This window comes from Sinohyriopsis cumingii, chromosome 2, assembly GCF_028554795.1.
Source record: "Sinohyriopsis cumingii isolate HCF-2022 chromosome 2, ASM2855479v2, whole genome shotgun sequence".
Taxonomy (NCBI): Eukaryota; Metazoa; Mollusca; class Bivalvia; order Unionida; family Unionidae; genus Sinohyriopsis; species Sinohyriopsis cumingii.
This window is the reverse complement of record NC_142962.1, coordinates 152,812,462-152,827,272: the sequence shown is the minus strand read 5'-3', so window position 1 is coordinate 152,827,272 and position 14,811 is coordinate 152,812,462. Positions and strand designations below refer to the sequence as shown.

Genomic DNA, 14,811 nt, shown 5'->3' with positions numbered 1-14,811 from the left:
TATCCCCCGCTCAGACATCCTTCTCCTTTTCGACACCTATTGCTGGCCGCACACGCAAAGCATTGCAATCCAAGAAAATACCCCAAGAGAAAAAGAGTAGCATCCTCCAAGAGTGGGTGTCTTATTAACACACCAACCAACACAAAAAATGGAAAAAGTCTTAGCCAGCATTTACTACGATCCCTCCCATCCTGCAGGTTACGCAGGAGTTCAAAAATTGTATCGTGCTGCCAAAACGCGACTGAAAAGTCTCCGTTTACCTCAAGTGCAACGATGGTTACAAGAACAAGCTACCTACACTTTACACAAACCCATTCGACGCAAGTTTGCCAGAAGTCGCACCCGAGTGGAAGGCATCGATCATCAATGGCAAGCCGATTTAGCCGATGTCTCTCATTTGGCCAGCTACAATCGTGGCTACAAATATTTGTTTTGTGTCATCGACGTCTTTTCCAAATTTGCCTGGGTCGTGCCCTTGACTTCCAAATCGATCAGCGAGTTAGTGCGAGCCCTGCAACGGGTGTTGAAACAAAGCGGTCGTCACCCTCTTCGATGGCAAACGGACAAAGGCACCGAATTTCTGAACCAAGCTTTCCAAAAAGAATTAAAGAAACGTGACATTCATTTTTTTACCACCGAGAATCCCGAAACCAAAGCCAGCATCGTGGAACGTTTTCAACGCACTTTGAAAGAACGCATGTGGAAATATTTTACGCATCACCACACTCTGAAGTACATCGACATCTTACCGCACCTGGTGCAAGCGTACAACCAATCTTACCATCGAAGCATCGGACGTGCACCGCAAGACGTGACTCCCGACAACGAAGTGTTGGTGTTTGAGCGTCTGTTTGGTACGTCCCTGACGAGGGCTGTCCCCGAGAAAAGTGGAATGTTGGCCGTAGGAGATTGGGTGCGCATTGGCAAAACCAAACGCACTTTCGACAAAGGTTACTTACCTAACTGGACGACCGAATTGTTTCGCGTCACTGGACGAGTGCATGGCCGTCATCCTGCCGTCTATAAATTGGAAGACATGAACGGGGAAGTGCTCAAAGGAACGTTTTATTGGCCTGAGTTACAACGTGTCACCAAAAAAGAAGACGACGTGTACGACATCGAAGGCATTCTCGAACGCAGAACCCGTAAAGTGGGCAAACGACGTGTCAAAGAAGTCAAAGTACGTTGGAAAGGATATCCACCCAGTTTTGATTCTTGGATCGACGCTTCGCAAGTCATCGACTATAAAAAGAAGTGACCATCATGCCTTTTCACACAGACGCAGCTACGTCGACCACTCCTCCTTCACCCAGTTCTTCTGTGCAAGATTTACAAAAACAACCCTTGTGGGTGTGGTGTGGAGAACGTGTGCCTAAAACGCAAATCGTCTTTTTCTGCCAAATCTTCGTGGTGTATTGTGTCATCGGGGCAGCCATCGCCAATTTGAGTTTGCAACAAGGAGACAAACAATTGTGGACCATTTTATTGAGCAGTTGCATCGGTTACCTGCTTCCTAATCCCTCCCTGAAATTCACCTCCAACGGGAACCACGGGAACCTTGTGTCCAGTGCCAGTGCCAGTCACCACTCCAACCACAACCAGAACCCCATTTTGGGCGGAGACACGCCTCTGACGTTCAGTAACCCCTCAGACAGCCACAGAACTCTGGAATTATGAGTCACCAAAACCAATTTTACTTAACCTTACCCAGTGACAGTTCCATGGAGGTGTTTCCCAAGAACACGTTGTGCTGTTACACGGCCAAATTACCTCAAGCCATGCCCTTAGATCACGAATCCCATTGGGAAGTGGCTTTAGTAGAAATGATTCACCCGACCCAAGTCCTCAATGTCCTTCCCAATCAAAATTTTTTTGATGTGGAAGTTCATGACGAACAATTGCAACAGTGGATGGATAGCAATGTCAAATATGACAAGAAAACCCGTACACATAAGTACACCACCTATCACTTGTTCATTTCCCCAGGCTATTATTTTAGTGGTCAACATTTGGTCAGCACCATAGCCTCCAGGTTTAATGCCGTGTTTCTGAAAGCTTTGGAGCATGTTAACAAAAGTGTCACCATGGAGTACCACAAAACAGCTCGTCGCTTCTTGATGAAATTTGAACGGAGTAAAATCATGTCCATTTTATTTTGTCCTGAATTGTATGACATGTTGGGCGGAGACATGAACCTGAGAATGAGCATGATGAAGAAAAGCGAATTACCCATCGTTTACGACAACGAGTCTTTTAGCAAGTTATTTCGTGCCCCGGTAGAACTGAACCAAGGACTGAATTTGATGTTTGTGTACTCCGATGTGGTGGAGTATAACGTGGTGGGACACACCTCCGTACCGTTACTGCGTGTCATTCCTTTCAAAGTGGATTCTGGCACGAACACTGACGAGGAAGGTGGAAACACTTACCACGTCCACCGCGAATTTGTACATCCTCACTATTTGCCTGTCAGTAAGTCGTATTTGGACACGGTCAACATTACTATAAAAGGAGATTTGGGACAAAATATTCCATTCACCAAAGGAAAAGTCACGGTGAAACTCCATTTTCGAAAACGGTTTTCTCACGATTCGTAAGTCATGTATCCAGTGTACCGAGGGGTTGCTCGACAGCGAGGACACGGTTTAGGAGATATGTTAAAATCGGCCTTTCGTTCGGTGGCCCCGGTGTTGAAACCGATGGTGACACGCGGATTGCACGCCTTGAAAGATGCGGCACTGACGCAAGGCAAAGAATTTCTCCAAAATGTCATCATCGACAAACAAAACCCTAAAGAAGCCTTCATGAGGGCAGGCAAAAATGTCTTGCTGCAAACGGGCAAAGACATTTTGGGTCACCGAGAAACACCTATAAATGCCCTGCACGCTACCGAGTCAGGCATTCAGCAAGGACAAGGCAGAAAGAGACGACGAAGAAAACACCCTTTCACCAGACTTCAAGCGAGAAAGGCCAAGAAAAGAAGAACCGTTCGAGACTTAGACGTTTTCGATTATTGAGAAAAGAGACAAAAAAATGATGCACCGAGAATCTTGCGCTTGTTCCAAGACGGAACTGGATCTGTTTGCCATGCCCCCCACGATGATGACGATGCAAGAATCCCAGTGGGTGGAATTTCACCCCGTCTCCTCATTGACCGATTCCGCTCCCATCGAGTTTGAAATCAAAGGACAGCCCGAAGATTACATCGATCTGAATAGCAGTTACTTGTACCTGAAAGTCAAAATTCTGGATAAGACTGGAGGTGCTATAGACGATGAAGCAGTTGCTCCCGTCAACAATTTCATGCATTCCTTGTTCAGTGGAGTGGACTTGTACTTGAATAACAAACTGGTCAGTAGCAGCATGGATACTTACCCTTATCGTGCCTACCTGGAAAATCTCTTGACGTACGGAATAGATGCCAAGAACACTCATCTCAATGCCTGTGTGGTATGGGAAGCTGACGAACCTACCAAGTTTGAAATATTGGAAACTGATGAAAAGAAAGACAACAATGATGGATTTGTAGAACGAAGAAAGAGAATCACGGGAGCCGACACAAGTTTAGAACTGATGGATCGTTTGCATTTGGACATGTGGTTGCAAGAAAAGTATTTGCTGAACGGGGTGGATGTCCGCCTGAGACTGAATCGTAGCAGTGCCGCTTTCCATTTGATGGCACATAGTGACGGTTACAAAACCAAAATCCTAGAAGCCAGACTCTACGTACGCCGTGTGGAAGTGTTACCTAAAGTGGGAAACGACATCAGTCAGACGTTGAGCAGAACGACTGCCAAGTATCCCATACGACGCGTGGAAGTGAAAACCTTCACCATTCCCAAGGGACAGCGATCCATGATCGAAGATCATCTGTTCCAAGGACAGTTACCCAAACGTTTGATCGTTGGTATCGTCGAGAATACAGCCTTCAACGGAGCTGCCGAAAAAAATCCTTTCTACTTTCAACACTTTGGCGTGTCCAAAATCGAAGTCAGTCGCGATGGCAAGACCTTGTGTACCCGACCTTTCGAACCTGACTTTACCAAGAAGAATTACTTGAGATCGTACTTGTCCCTGTACGAAGCCACCGGACAGTTAGGAACCAATACCAGTCACGGTATTACGTACGAGGATTATGCAGGAGGCTACGCTTTGTGGGCTTTCGATTTCACTCCAGACCAAGGCAGCGACGAGGGACATTTCCACCCTATAAAATCCGGCCAGATTCGTGTGGAAATTCAGTTTGCAAACCGAGACCCTGATGAAACGGTGAACGTCATCCTGTATGCAGAATTCGATAATACCATAGAAATCAACAGTTTGAGAGAAGTCATCTTAGATTACTAGAAACCATGGAAGACTGTTATCCCTCTTTACCTAGTGGAGAAACTTTTAGTGTTGGATTATTGTTAAAAAATGTTAGAGTTGTTGTTGTTTAGTGTTAAGTGATTTTTGAATAAAAAATGTTGTGTTTTGAAAAAATTGTTTGATGTTATATTGTTGGATTATTGTTAAAAATGTTAGAGTTGTTGTTTAGTGTTAAGTGATTTTTGAATAAAAAATGTTGTGTTTTGAAAAAAATGCCTTTGTCTTTTGTTTAGCTATAAGAATGTTGGATTGATGCTCTTTCATTTCTTACTATCCCTCTCATGACACTCACTAAACGTTGCGACTCAAAAACCGTGTGGGGGATGTTTTCCTTCACGTCCGCGCTTTGACTTTAAGAACCGGGTTGTTTCCAGTCTAACCATCCATTGTCGACTCATCCTCCTAAGAAGATGTGCTCCAAACTAGCTAAACTCAACGAAGCCTACGTGAATTTGCATAGGGTCAGACACAGTCTGATACCGAAGCCAGAAGAAATAGAGAATGTGAGAATGTTAAAAATCACTGAAGACCTGATAGAAGAGCTCTTCAGAGAAGAAATGAACAGGGAAAAAGAAGAATGGACAGAGAAGTACAGACTTCAGAGACAGCAGCAACAACAACAACAAGAGCAGCAGCAGCAACCTGAAGCTGACAGAGGCTTTGTCGATTGTCGTATCGACACCAAAGAGTTCTTCTTCTCTTTTCGAAGAAGCAGACCTATCGCCAGAAAGTCTATCCTCAGAGGACATCGCATTCTTAGAAACTAAAAAGAATGCCATAGCAAACAAAAAAAAAAAACAGCCCTTTTCAGGGCTACCCAATACTCTAGAAAAGAAATAACAATCGATTTGCCAATGTGTGTAGGTAGAGTAGTGTGAAAATAAACACTAACTCTTTTTTAAAAAAATGTGAGGGTATGTGTTTGTGTGTTTGTGTTTGTAAGTGGTTAAGTAAGTTGGTATGGATAGTAGATTAAAATGATGTCTTTTTGGTGTTTGAGGTGTATATTTGGAGTTAGATTGGATTGCTTTGCGTATGTGGATAGTCTATTGAAGTGATTTATAAAAAAATTTTAAAATAGTGATGGGTAGCATAAAAAAGTGAGTGAGTGTTTCTTTTAGGTCGGCGCGTTGTTTTATGGTCATGATCTAGGTAAGATCAATTTTATGTTTTTAGGGGATGTTTTCGTTCACGTCCGCGCTTTCACTATAAATTGAAACTCGTTCGGCAGTCCAGCTACCTTTGTTGATTGATCAAGATCAAAAATGAACACGAGACTGGAGAAACTGTTGGAACTTCATGTGCATCTGGAATATGCCAGGCGCATATTAAATGAACTGGCCGCGGAAGCCATTGTGGAGGAGGGAAGGATAAGAGAGGAGGAGGAAAGAAGAAACAAAGAAGAGGAGGAGAGAAGATATAAAGAAGAGGAAAGAAGATACAAAGAGGAGGAGAGAAGATACAAAGAAGAGGAGGAGGAGGAAAAGGAGAGAAGAAGAAGAAATTTCAGAATCCCAGAGAGCGAAAATTGGGATTCTGAAGCGACATATCCTGCCTCTGCTCTCTCCCCCCAAAAGGTAAAATGTAATTGGGGGATAAGATGTGTATGCGGCGCCAGGCCTGGAAGGTGCCACCATTAACCAGGTGTCCATGAAGTTCCAAACAAAAGAACAGCCCTTTTCAGGGCTACCCAATACTCTAGAAAAGAAATAACCATCAATTTGCCAATGTGTAGGTAGAGTAGTGTGAATATAAACACTAACTCTTTTTTAAGATAGTGTGCGGGTATGTGTTTGTGTGTTGGTGCTTGTAAGAGCTAAGGTATGTTTGTGTGAATAGTAGATTATGGGTTTCTTTATTGTTTCTTAGCGTAGGTGAAGAGTATAGTTAGGGTTCTGTTAGTGCTCACGTACGATTGTGTGGATAGTAGATTATGGATTTTGTTTATTGTTTCTTAGCGTATGTGAAGAGTATAGTTAGGGTTCTGTAAGCGCTCACGTACGATTGTGTGGATATTAGATTATGGATTTTGTTTATTGTTTCTTAGCGTATGTGTTTGTGTGTTTGTGTTTGTGTGTTTGTGTTTGTACCCGCTCACGTACGATTGTGTGGATAGTAGATTATGGGTTTGTTTATTGTTTCTTAGCGTATGTGGAGAGTATAGTTTGGGTTTTGTAACCGCTCACGTACGATTGTGTGGATAGTAGATTATGGATTTTGTTTATTGTTTCTTAGCGTATGTGTTTGTGTGTTTGTGTTTGTGTGTTTGTGTTTGTGTGTTTGTGTTTGTACCCGCTCATTGAGTCATCCACCCTTGTGTCTTCCATGATGTTTAGGACGGACATGCTCATGTATGTCAGGTACAAGTGGACTGTTGTTGATAGGACAGATACTAGTCAATGGATGAGGAGAGTTTACATAGAAAGACAAGGATGTCTCAAGAGGGTACTTGTGTATGGACCGGCAGTTAGAAGGAGTTTAAGAAGAAGAAGAAGAATATGTGACAGATGCCATCTATGTTAATATTAATATTAACATAAACCCAAAGGCCCTTTTCAGGGCCAGCCATATTTCTCGAAAAGAGATAGTCTTTCCATTGCCTACCCCTTTTTTAAAAAAATTTTTAAAAATAAAAAATCCCATGTTCAATTTCCCTTGACGCTATAAAGTCCCACCCTGTTTAAATTCCTTTGACGCTAAACCGTCCCACGATTTTTCTCCATGTTAATTTCCCTTGACGCTAATCTGACCCACGATTTTTCTCCATGTTAAATTTCCCTTGACGCTAATCTGACCCAGGGGTCTCTGTAATGCTAATTCCCATTGACGGTAAAGTGCCCCCATTTACTACTCATGTGAGATTGTTCTTGATTATTCACTCGACGCATATCTTGCAACGCAATAAAACTATGTCGTGGCGCAGAAAAACCCTGCTGTGATGCTATATGCCAAGTAAATATATCTCTGACGGAACTTTGGATGGCGTCTGTGGTTACTGTTAACCACGATAGCAATAATTTACCACCTTGATTCATAAAAGAAAGTAATCGTGGCTCTTCCGTGACTGATGGAGTTAATACCGGCATCCACAGCGAGAGTTTCGTTATTTCTACCTTGCCGACATGAATGATACCTCTTCGCCAAATCGCATCATTATCGTCGTTTTTTCTTACGAGCACAACTGTGTGTTTAACTCCAAAAATGACCTTTCTAACATCCCTGCAAAATCCGAAGATGTGAGAGAGTGGAATCGCGCACGAAAAACTTCTATTATTTCCTGACAACATTAATTGGCGTGTTGCAAATCCGACGTTGTAAGTCCGGCTAGTATCTTTTATAACATCAAAATCACCACCTGGTCTAACTTCATGTTCAAAATCAACTGGTTGTGGATTGCTTGCAGAATTTAGTGGTGTTCGCAACTTAATATACTTAATATGATCAGCGTTGTCGGTGATATCTTTAGTAAACATCATTGATGGACCAGCTGATTTTATAAAATCATCAGAGTATCTTGCTAGACCAATTATTGTTGTAGCAACATCGACATCATTCTGAATCGATTCAATATTTTTTCCATCAATCATGTAGGTGGCGCTATTAAACAATGCCATGATCTCGTTGTTGACAAAACCAACTCGGTCATTGATACCGTAGTTATTATTATCTGTTCTTACAAGTTTACCTTCGACTTCAATAAACGCCTCACAGGGCAGAAAATATCTACGTGTATCATGAACTTGAAGTTCGATACGCCCTCGTTGATTTGGGGTTTTTGCATCATAGGAATAAAATTGATAATCACACACTGAGTTATCTTTAGAGACCGGTTCATCCATGTTAAATGCTGTGTCAGAAATGCATTTGAACATTTTATACTAGTACGTGTATTTCCAAATAGTGATTATCTTCGTCGAACACGAAGTCTACTTCCTGCTATTAAATTCGCTGTTATATTTTTTTGTGCTTCAGATTCTAACGCTGCTAGTCTCTGATTTGCAGCTTGATTTATCACCTTACTGACCTCCGCAGGCATAATTTCGGTACTCGGTAATTTCACCGGTGCTGATTTTCGTCTTATTAATCGTGCTAGTCTTTCTTTGATCGCCGAGAGAGCTTTACCAGCAGCGCTAACAATTGCATCAGGAGCTTTATAACTAACCACATTAATAGCTTTCATCGATAACTGTTTTACAAGAGGACCCAATTTTGGTGCTAACCCTGCAAATAATCGTTGAGTTACATCACCAAGTCCGTCTCCGTAAGCTGCTCTATAAATAGGTAATCGTGAGTTTACTGCTCTGATCTGCACAGGTGTATGTCTGTTATATATAACCATGTTATGCTATTTTACTATTGTTTAATCGCTGTAATCATCAACGAGTTCATCAACGAGTTCTCGGTAAATACCAGCATCCATAACACCACCTTGAAATAATCGCCGACAAATATCAGCTGCTTCATTAATTATTTCTGGTGAATTATTTCCAGCTCGTTTTCCTCCTGTGAGAATTTCTAATCGCGAAACATCATTAAAAATACTATCAGGACAAGGAATATTTCCCAATCCACTACCAATAGGAGGTGGTCTTCTTGGAGAATATTGAAGTGTTCTGACTTTCTCCATAAATGTCACGTATTTAGGATTAGCTAGGTCAATAGGTAAGTTTTTAGCGGTAAAATATACTACAGTAGGCCACTGCTCACGCGTTACTAGTTTCAAATATTCAAGTCTTAAATATTTATCACGATCTTCATATCTCAAAGCAACCCAGGTTAAAGAAGTGTCTAAATGTTTTCGAATTTTTCTTATAAAATCTTCGTTAAACATATCTGCGGGATTCTCTGGTATTTCAGGCCAAACTCGTTGTTGTTCTCGCTCTATTTGCTGCAATGGCCGAGGAAGTCGATAGGAGGAATCTTCCTCCTGTCTTCTCTCACTTTCTTCTTCTACTTCTTCTTCATGTGGAAAATACTCACTATCCAGAATATCAGCACGAAACTGTTTTTTTTTCCCCTTCCTTTCTTTCCTCCTTTGTTCTTCTGCTTCTTGTTTTTCTTGTTTTTTTCTCTGTCGTTCTAGTATTCTCTCTTTCTCTTCTTGTTTTTTTTTTATCCTGCATTATTCTATTATATTCGCCCACTCCTGATAAATATATCTGATAAGGTGCACTTGCTTTATTTAACTGATTAATATCTTTCCTTACCTTAAATACCCACTCTCTCCATACATTATTACTCACATTTTTAGCATAGTCGGGTTTTAAAAAATCTTTTTTTAAATTATAACTAGCAGTAGCAAACTTACCAAACTCGATTAGTTCATCTCTATTGTTGCTATACCCAATTCAGTAAATTTATCCCTAAAATCAACTCCCCTTTTTCCTTTTCCTGGTTCTTTAACAGCGCCTTCAAGTTGAGGCTGAACCGCATCCATTTTTTCAACAGTTTCTTTTAATACTTGAATAAGACTTTCTTGTTTCTCACCTGGTTCTTTTTTAGGTCCACTGATAGCAGTTAAAACATCTCCAGTCACCGCGGTAATAGGTTTAAACAATTGTTCCGTTTCCGCTGCATATTCAACTTGAGCTTCCTGTCGCGATTGCACATTTTTTTAAAAATGCTCTTTTACAGGAATATATTTCTTAAGTGCTTCTTCTCGCTCTCTAGCTAGTCTAGCTGTGTAAGATTCCGAGTGTACCATTATTTGATATAACAATTTTTAATTAACAGCAGCAGGGACGCGACGACAACGACTTGGGTTCATTTCGTAATCGAAAAGCCATGAATGAATTTTTTTCAACCAAAAAATCATATTTAAACTAACTCGAGAGAAACTCTTGGGTTTTTTTTTCCTCCTAAAGTTCCTCTTGAAACGTAGTCGATAGTTTATTTCCCATTTAAAATCCTTTTTTTTGGAGGGTTTATTTCGACCTTTGGAACCTCCTACACTTTGTAGGGTTCGCCGTCCCTGCTGCTTGCGCTATGAATTTTTTTGGGAGTGGCTATGGACCCAACGTGGCTGGGTGTTATAGCTTTAAAAATATTATGCTAAAATTATTTTCTGTAAATGTGTTATCTATATTTATGTTGTGTGATTGACCTTTGTACTTGATTGAAAGTAGAGAAGTAATGGCATACCTAGCTTGTGTCATTTTTTTAAAAAAAAAAGTTGTTTTCTGATATTTGAACTCAAGTCTTAGCGTACTTTACAAACTTAGAAATTTTAGGAAGCGAACATTTGACCTAATCATGGTCATATTTTATTGTCTTATGTTTTTATATAAGGTTGAGTTAACCAATATTATTTTGTTTCTCCTTTAAGTTCAAACTGTGGAATAATTTACTGGTGTGTTCATGTATAATTTAACAGGAATAATTTATTTAAATTATTCATTAAAACTGCGAAGTACTCATCAACATTCTGGGAAAAAACATTACTTTTGGGATTATTATAAATCATTCAAAGACATTCTGCATTATATCATTGTGACACATGAAGACTCTTGGTACTTCAGATCATTCAAGACTATTAGTACATCAACACATTCAAGATTTTTGGAATTCATTCAGAACATTCAATTCTTTTGGACATGTTTAGATCATTTAGGATTATCTGGCATTTAATTCACAATACTGTACGTTCTTCTTCTTAACTTTTCACTTTGTTATTTAGAAAAATAAAACTTTTGTTGATTTAAATAATTTTGATGGTTTCGCTTCTTTCTCTTCCCAGTTTATAATCATAGAGTCATTACAAAAGGTCAAAATCGCGCCGGTGGCCTAGTGGTTAGAGCGTCCGCCTCGGATGCTGGAGGTCGTGGGTTCGATCCCCGGTCGAATCATACCAAAGACTTACAAAAATGGTACTAACAGATGCTGCGCTTGGCGCTTGGCGCTCAGCATTAAGAGGTTAGTGTTAGGACTGGTCGACCTGGTGTCCGGATAATGTGACTGGGTGGGACAGCATGCTACATGTCTGCTGCATGATGCCCCAGTGCTAGACATCACTACAAACTGTCACACTGCAGACATTGTAGCGATATGACTGAAAAATGGTTAAGCTACGTTAAAAATCCAAATCACGCACACACACACACGGTCAAATTAATCGCATTTGTTTTCTTCGTCAATATTCGCTCGTTTGAAGGTTTCATTTAGTTGGTGGCGCTTGTAATTTTAATGATGAATACTCTCCTTAAGGAATGGTGTTATTATTTTCGGAAACAAATTGGTCAATATAAACAATGTAGTCCTTATTTCACTAACTGTGTGGACTTTATTAGAAAAACCATGAACCATGAACGGTTTTCATTAAGGACAACGTTTAACGTTTCAAGACAAAATTAACCGAGAGTTTTCAACAAATGGAAACAATATATCACTCAGTATCATAAAGTTATGAGCAAATATTTCTTATCTTCATGTGCGTAAACGAGGAATGTGCAATGCAGGAAAAAATCTGAAAACAGGGTTTCGAGATTAGTGATTTGCAATTTTGATTTGCATGATGAAAGCCTCCGTGTAGACCAAGTTCCGTTTATCCTGCAAAGGTGGCAAGCGGTCGGTACCAACGATCTCGTTTATCTCACGAAAAACTCGTGCCTGGATATTTTGTTTGGCAGCAAGGTATAGAACTGCCCAAGTAATAGCAGTCGTTGTTTCTGAACCGGCTATAAACAGATCCGATACTGTTTTTATGATCTGTTTTTCTGCAACATAAAAGGAGCTGTACAAATGTATTCTAAACTTTTAGCAAGAAGATGGCATAATAGAAAATAAAATTAATGTCACATAATAATAGAGAATGATCTCTTTAAAGCGCATTATACTTGCTCATGTATATCTTTCGTAAATATCAATCAATCATACAATTCAAAGCATTCTTTAAATGAGTCGTTGAGTAAAAGATTCAATAAAAAGAAAGTGATTTGTAAATGAAATTCTTTCAGGTGATACCTTGTACCAATAATGTGGAAAACTTTACGATTTTGTGTAAAAATGAACAATAGTTATAATTCCAGAGTGTGAAACGTAATACCTTAGTTTTTCACACTTGTAAACGTAGAATCTTTCTGATATCGATTATTCTTCATTTCCAGCAGGAAAGCATCAATGAAGTCTTCCATTTTGTTATCGTCGAAGTTATATATGTGCTTGTCTATAAGGTCGCCTAAAAATTCTTCCACACACTTCACATTTCTCAGCGTCTTTTTAACATGAAACAGGTCCCCAGGCAGATATCGCAGGAAAGGAAAGAAAGCAACTACATTATTTGGTCCACTGTTTTCCAAGTTTTCTTCCAGCATTGTCATAATTCTTTCAAACCTTGGATCGCCATGCTTAAAATGCCCTCCAAATGCAATAGCATTGATGACATTTGACACGCTAGTTTGTACAAAATGCTGAATACGGAATGGTTTCTCGTATTGTTTCTCGATGTCGGATAAGAGTATGGACACTTCCGTATGGAATTTTCCTTCCAGGCTCGTTTTTCCAAATCCAAAATTCCTCAGTGTTATAAGAGTAAATTTTCGGTGTTCCTTCCAAAGTTCTCCAGAAGATGACACTAAACCATTAAACAAAACATAAAGTGCTCAGTTACCCGTTTATCCATACATATACTATTATATCATATCAGTTAACTGTGATTTTCTACAAGCCTTACTATCTTTTTTTCTTCGGATGAATCGGTTTGAACATTTATTATATTTGATTGGAAAATACATACAAACCGGACCATTTGAAAAGTTTGAATGGTCTCTTAAGGTACTTAAGGTCACAGAATAAGGCAAGAAATAACTTGGTTTTACGTTAGAACGATGTGAACATTTTTCGTTGTACATGCGTATAATGTTACCTAGGGTGAATCATTTTTTTTCCCAGGTAAGCGACTGTACTAGCATGTATCTGATCGAAAATTACTTACGGCGAGAAACACACATATGGATTTAAGGTAGATTCCGTTTCTAACCGACACTGGTCGTTTTGTATCTTGTCAAGGAGTGAACGTTCTCCATTGTGTTCTCCAGCCATATGGATGTTCAGGGCTGTTCAGAGCTGACTGAAGATGTACAGGGCTGTTTAGAGCTGACTGAAGATATTTAGGGCTGACGGTAGCTGTTTAGGGCTGACTGTAGCCGTGAAAGGGATAATTGTAGCTGTTTAATGCTGCGTGCTGTCTATACGTGTCTGTACACGTGGTGGAGCCACGAATGTAGACGTAGCCAACACAAAGGTGCTGTATGCTGTCTGTACATATGTGTATACGTATGTCTGTACATGTGGTGGATCCGTGAAGGGTGTGAGCGGCTGATAAAAGTGTGGTCCAACCCAAGGACTCCGTAAAACTGTGTGGTTCATCAGTTTATGAATCATACGACTGTACAAGTGTCAAGAGGCATATGTTTGTTCCAACTGATGTTTCAATTGAGTACATTTCAGTTGCATGATATTATTTTGAATCTTATTTGTATTATAGGAGATTATGTGAAATCTCTCTTACATTGCATAATATAGGAGATTATGTAAATCTCACTTACAGTGCATAATATTAACTGAAACATATTTGAATTCCCTGAGATTATCTGAATCTTAATCGTATTTCATGCGTGAGATTATGTGAATCTCTTAAACTGGATAATATTATTGAAACGTATTTGCAGTCCATGAGGTTATTTGAATATCACTTTCCATACGTAAGATTACATGAATCATATTTTCGTTTTTCAACTTGTGAATGCTTGTGTAGAGGGATTGTATCAATCGTACGTTGAGAGCATGAGAGAATCATTGTATTTATAATATATATACATTTTTGTTTATTCATTTTATAAATTTCCATCGTCAATCACATTGTGTTTGCGTTATTCATTTAATCCGAAACCCACTAGGTTTCTATTCTGTTACACTGTTGGTGTTTGGAGAATGGATCCGCCCTAAAGTTTTAATTAGGAACGGGTGTATTCCTTTGCTACGTCTCACAGAGCACTGGGATGGAGTCAACGGTCAAATGTACAGAAATTTTGATTTCAACTACTTTCAAAATATTTTCTAACCAAACTTCAATTTGAGGTCATAGCAGAAAGACAAATCAAATATATTCATTGATTTTGTAGTATGATCCCTGACCAGCTGTCTAAACAAATGTGTATGAATCTTGGCTTGGTGAGCTTTTAATATACTGCAAAAGTCTTGGTTATATGCGACGGCAAGTAATTGTAGCGGATAGAGTTTTCTTATTTATTTAATGTAGATATTCGAAGTGACCTGTGAAATCGTAAAACTTTAGGGATGGTAAAAAAGATCATGGTTCCATAACTATATCATTTGTGGTCTCTTATACAGTCATCCAATCATGCACCTTTACTGGAGAAGCTAGAATAATATGACGTCTTTACAAGATAGTGTACAATGCATAATATTTCCAATGTGACAAGACAG

At 39.6% G+C, this 14,811-nt stretch overlaps 1 long non-coding RNA gene across 1 annotated transcript; it reads right to left on the bottom strand.

Moving 5' to 3' along the window:
• Positions 1-11,658: 11,658 nt before the first annotated feature.
• LOC149806115 (uncharacterized) lies at positions 11,659-14,200 on the bottom strand. The gene is made up of 3 exons (XR_016415081.1): positions 13,298-14,200; positions 12,410-12,937; positions 11,659-12,080 (listed from the first exon to the last, which is right to left on the bottom strand). It is a non-coding gene; the product is annotated as an uncharacterized LOC149806115 (long non-coding RNA).
• Positions 14,201-14,811: the final 611 nt, after the last annotated feature.